We start from the raw sequence: 6003 nt of genomic DNA on the forward strand, positions 1-6003 counted from the left end.
GTAGTGACCTTGGCCACCACGCCGAGCCATCTAGAACTGTATATCAGTTATGGATTACCTCATCAGTCTGTGACATCATCACTGATTTATGACATCATTGGTGATATGACATGACTATAGTAGTGACCTTGGCCACCATGCCGAGCCGTCTAGAACGGTATAACATCATCATTGACCTGTCCAGTTTCTTTCTTCCTTTCTTTTGTGGAGACAGAAAGACAGACAGACTATTATAGATGCCTCGCCCCCTAGTGGCCACACCGTGAAAAATAGCTATCTCCCTCGCCGGCCTCGTCTCCCTGGTTTTCCGACGTCCAGCGAGTGTGGTTGTCCCTTAGTAGGTCCATGATCAGATTGCTGTCGTCTTTGTCCTCGTTCAAGGTGTGAAGTTGAGCCGTGGCCTCGTCCAGCGCCTGCTTGGCCAGACTGCAGGCCTGATCGTGAGACTTGAGGATCGCATAGTAGAAGACGGAGAAGTTGAGGGCGAGGCCCAGCCTCCCGGGGTGTGTGGGCTGCATGTCCTTCTTGCTGATGTCCAAGGCCTCCTGGTAGGCCCGCTGAGAGTTGTCCACCGTGGTCTTCTTCGTTTCCCCGGAGGCCACCTCCGACAGGTACCTGTAGTAGTCTCCTTTCATTTTGAGGTAGAACACCTTGCTCTGCGGCTGAGACGCATTGGCAATGAGGAAGCGGTCGAGCAGAGCCAGCACGTCCCTGCAGATGTCTTGGAGTTCCACCTCGATCTTCTCACGGTATTCGGTGTGCCGTTTCCTCTCGTTGCCCTCCTCCGTCTTCTGCTCGATCCTGGAGATGACACGCCAGGATGAGCGGTGGGCGTCCATCAGGTTCTTGTAGGCGACAGACAGCAGGTTGCGCTCCTCGTTGCTGAGCTCCAAGCCCTGCTCCGTCACGGCCTTCATGGCGGCCGCCATGTCGTCGTAACGCTCAGCCTGCTCCGCCAGCTTGGCTTTCTGCACCAGCTCCTTCTTATCCATCCTTTAGGTTTCAGGGCTTTTCACGGCTCATCGGTCCTACTTATAGCCTCTGCAAGGAAGGATTTATGACATCACTGATGACATCACAATTGCTCGGCACTCCCATACTCTACGCCGGGGTCGGCAAAACTTTTTGCCAGGCAGCGGGCTTGCCGGCCTACATCACAACCCTGAGCAAGAAGCAATTCAAAGTGCTTTACAAATTACGTCATCAGTCATGCTGCCTGGTATATAGGCAATGATTTGAGGTGCCATTTTCAAATGTGCTTGTCAGTGTGTCACACACCCAGATTAATCACACACACCAAGATTAATCACACACCCAGATTAATCACACACCCAGATTAATCACACACACCAAGATTAATCACACACACCCAGATTAATCACACACCCAGATTAATCACACAACCAGATGAATCACACACACCAAGATTAATCACACACACCCAGATTAATCACACACCCAGATTAATCACACACCCAGATTAAGGACGTGTGCATCAAGATTTAAACCTGCAACGGGTCTGTAATGTTATTCCATCCGCAAGAAGGTTGCCATCATATATAAACATCCCCAACTGACTTGAACTCAACGCTGAAGAAACCACTGTTCTTGTTCATCAGCAACAATCTTAAAAAAGAAAAAGAAACGTAACGTATTATATGCACAGTTCCTATTGCAGCATTTTCAATGACATCCCCTCCTTTACAAAGTGCTCCAATGGCAGCAAAATTGGGGTATTAACGCAACAACAAAAATATGAGCACCAGCACCATACACGAAGGCTACCATCTTATGGAAACATCCATATCTATATCACTACCGTAAATATCCTAAATAACAAGCCGCACAACTGCAATTGGCTGTGAAATAGGTCATTTGGCAGACAGTGCACTTCAACATTTCTACAGACATCATTATGCCAGGTGTGTTAGTGATGACGTAATTTGTCCTGATGGTTGTGAGTCAGTCAGCCTTTCCGAGTGATGTTAGGCGAGCAATTGTGATGTCATCGGTCATCATTGAGTGATGTCATTAGTGATGTCATCAGTGAGGTCAGGGGGGCGACAGGTGACTTTCCTGCCTGAATTCTCATGGACCCCTTGCATGGGATCCCTTGCACAATATCTCTTATAAGCACATAAGCACCACGTTGTTATATGGAATGTCAATCATATAGTTTTACTTTACTTGTATTTTATTTTCCTGTGTCTGAGCCTGTTGGTGTGTCTTGTTCATGTATTGTTCAGTAAAAGTTTTAAATAAAATATTGGGGGGGGGGGGGAGAAAACAGGATTTATAAATTAATTGAGCTATCTCCAATGCTAAGTAGTTGCTGGTATAATTCAAGTAGTAGGTAGAGAGGTTTTGCACACTGCCGGCACCGAGAGAGAGAGAGCAAAGAAAAGAGCGAGAGCTCTCTTTCTCTACAACACTTGTGCGTAACTGATGCATTGTAATTGGCATTAATTTGCTTACGTGCATTTGCTTATTTGATTATGTAAATTAGTACATGCAATTAGGTACAGTCAGCTCAAGGGCTCAACAATAACTCCCTTACATGAGGATTAAGAAATGAGAGGTTGAATGAATAAAGGAGGATGGATGCATGAATGGAGGAGAAGCGATGGAGCGAGAGAGAGGAGGTGAAGAGAGGTGCTCATGCAGGAGCAATCACACCTCAATTGTTATTGTCTCTTTAGCTGAGGGTCATTAAGGTTAATAGCATTCATTCTGCCTAATAGTAACTGTCACACTCGTAGCAAACATCTCCATAGCAAAGGACAGTTAATATCTTCAATGATCGGACTCCCATTATCATCAGTTATTAATGTGGCCTAGAAGAGATCACACGGGAGGGGACTGTTTCATTATCATCAGTTATTATTTCCCACCTCTTCCCTAAGGAAGCAGGTCAAAAAAACAACCTTGTGCAAAACACTGAAGCATCACCTGACATAACATACCTGTCCACGCAGCCTCTCCCAGCATCACATGACATGACATACCTGTCCACGCAGCCTCTCCCAGCATCACATGACATGACATACCTGTCCACGCAGCCTCTCCCAGCATCACATGACATGACATACCTGTCCCCGCAGCCTCTCCCAGCATCACATGACATGACATACCTGTCCACGCAGCCTCTCCCAGCATCACATGACATAACATACCTGTCCACGCAGCCTCTCCCAGCATCACATGACATGACATACCTGTCCCCGCAGCCTCTCCCAGCATCACATGACATGACATACCTGTCCACGCAGCCTCTCCCAGCATCACCTGACATGACATACCTGTCCACGCGGCCTCTCCCAGCATCACATGACATGACATACCTGTCCACGCAGCCTCTCCCAGCATCACATGACATGACATACCTGTCCACGCAGCCTCTCCCAGCATCACATGACATAACATACCTGTCCACGCAGCCTCTCCCAGCATCACATGACATAACATACCTGTCCACGCAGCCTCTCCCAGCATCACCTGACATGACATACCTGTCCACGCAGCCTCTCCCAGCATCACCTGACATGACATACCTGTCCACGCAGCCTCTCCCAGCATCACCTGACATGACATACCTGTCCACGCAGCTTCTCCCAGCATCACATGACATAACATACCTGTCCACGCAGCCTCTCCCAGCATCACCTGACATGACATACCTGTCCACGCAGCTTCTCCCAGCATCACATGACATAACATACCTGTCCACGCAGCCTCTCCCAGCATCACCTGACATGACATACCTGTCCACGCAGCTTCTCCCAGCATCACCTGACATGACATACCTGTCCACGCAGCCTCTCCCAGCATCACCTGACATGACATACCTGTCCACGCAGCCTCTCCCAGCATCACCTGACATAACATACCTGTCCACACAGCTTCTCCCAGCATCACCTGACATGACATACCTGCCCACGCAGCTTCTCCCAGCATCACCTGACATGACATACCTGTCCACGCAGCCTCTCCCAGCATCACCTGACATGACATACCTGTCCACGCAGCCTCTCCCAGCATCACATGACATGACATACCTGTCCACGCAGCCTCTCCCAGCATCACCTGACATGACATACCTGTCCACGCAGCCTCTCCCAGCATCACATGACATGACATACCTGTCCACGCAGCCTCTCCCAGCATCACCTGACATGACATACCTGTCCACGCAGCCTCTCCCAGCATCACATGACATGACATACCTGTCCACACAGCTTGTCCCAGCATCACCTGACATGACAGACCTGTCCACGCAGCTTCTCCCAGCATCACCTGACATGACATACCTGTCCACGCAGCCTCTCCCAGCATCACCTGACATGACATACCTGTCCACGCAGCCTCTCCCAGCATCACCTGACATGACATACCTGTCCACGCAGCCTCTCCCAGCATCACCTGACATGACATACCTGTCCACGCAGCCTCTCCCAGCATCACATGACATGACATACCTGTCCACGCAGCCTCTCCCAGCATCACCTGACATGACATACCTGTCCACGCAGCCTCTCCCAGCATCACCTGACATGACATACCTGTCCACGCAGCCTCTCATAGCATCACATGACATGACATACCTGTCCACGCAGCCTCTCCCAGCATCACCTGACATGACATACCTGTCCACGCAGCCTCTCCCAGCATCACCTGACATGACATACCTGTCCACGCAGCCTCTCCCAGCATCACATGACATGACATACCTGTCCACGCAGCCTCTCCCAGCATCACCTGACATGACATACCTGTCCACGCAGCCTCTCCCAGCATCACATGACATGACATACCTGTCCACGCAGCCTCTCCCAGCATCACCTGACATGACATACCTGTCCACGCGGCCTCTCCCAGCATCACATGACATGACATACCTGTCCACGCAGCCTCTCCCAGCATCACCTGACATGACATACCTGTCCACGCAGCCTCTCCCAGCATCACCTGACATGACATACCTGTCCACGCAGCCTCTCCCAGCATCACATGACATGACATACCTGTCCACGCAGCCTCTCCCAGCATCACCTGACATGACATACCTGTCGACGCAGCCTCTCCCAGCATCACCTGACATGACATACCTGTCCACGCAGCCTCTCCCAGCATCACCTGACATGACATACCTGTCCACGCAGCCTCTCCCAGCATCACCTGACATGACATACCTGTCCACGCAGCCTCTCCCAGCATCACCTGACATGACATACACTAGACACGCCTCCTCAGAGGGCTCACTAGACACGCCTCCTCAGAGGGCTCACTAGACACGCCTCCTCAGAGGGCTCACTAGACACGCCTCCTCAGAGGGCTCACTAGACACGCCTCCTCACAGGGCTCACTACAGGTGGAAGATCCCCCCCCCCCCCCCCCCCCAGAATACTCAGCAAACTCCCCAGAATCGGACGTTGGTTTTTCATTCACAGACAGACAGCGCTGTGAACGGACCTGTCCTCTTGCTGCCTTCTTCCCATCCACCCCTCCCCTCTCCTACCAAACACCAGCAGTGCCTGTGTCCACCTAGTAGTGATGCGCGGGTCAGGGTTTTTTAAGGCCCGCCCCAACCCAACCCGTCATTGGAGCCAGCCCGCCCCGTCCGGCCCGTTAAATATGTGAAAATTCCCAACCCAGCCCAACCCAGCAGCCCGCAACGGCCAATTTAATGTAATATGTCTCCGGACTCAGAAGGAGCACAGCAGAGCTTCCAAGGTGTGCAAAGTAGCTAATAACTCTGTCTCTCTCCCCCCTCTCTCTCTCACACACACACACACACACACAGACACTCACATGCTGCCTGCGTGACAACAGTTGTAGCCTACTGCTCTGGATGAGTTGTGCGGCTGCTTTCATGTCGGTCTTTCTTCAATTAATCCATGGTCTTCAGATAGCGCGACTACGCTTCCCCAAAGTGCGGATGGCGTGACCGCAGTGTTTCAAATGGAGGTAGCAGGTAGAGGTAGGTAGGCACTAGGCACTGCAGGC

At 51.1% G+C, this 6003-nt stretch overlaps 1 pseudogene across 1 annotated transcript; it reads right to left on the minus strand.

Annotated features, from left to right (window-relative positions):
* Window positions 1-248: 248 nt before the first annotated feature.
* Window positions 249-992, minus strand: LOC310788597 (14-3-3 protein beta/alpha-1 pseudogene; annotated as a pseudogene). The gene has a single exon. The product of its transcript is annotated as a 14-3-3 protein beta/alpha-1 pseudogene (transcript).
* Between the last annotated feature and the right edge of the window lie 5011 nt (window positions 993-6003).

The sequence above is a fragment of the Poromitra crassiceps genome (assembly GCF_964638095.1).
Source record: "Poromitra crassiceps genome assembly, chromosome: 13".
Lineage (NCBI taxonomy): Eukaryota > Metazoa > Chordata > Actinopteri > Beryciformes > Melamphaidae > Poromitra > Poromitra crassiceps.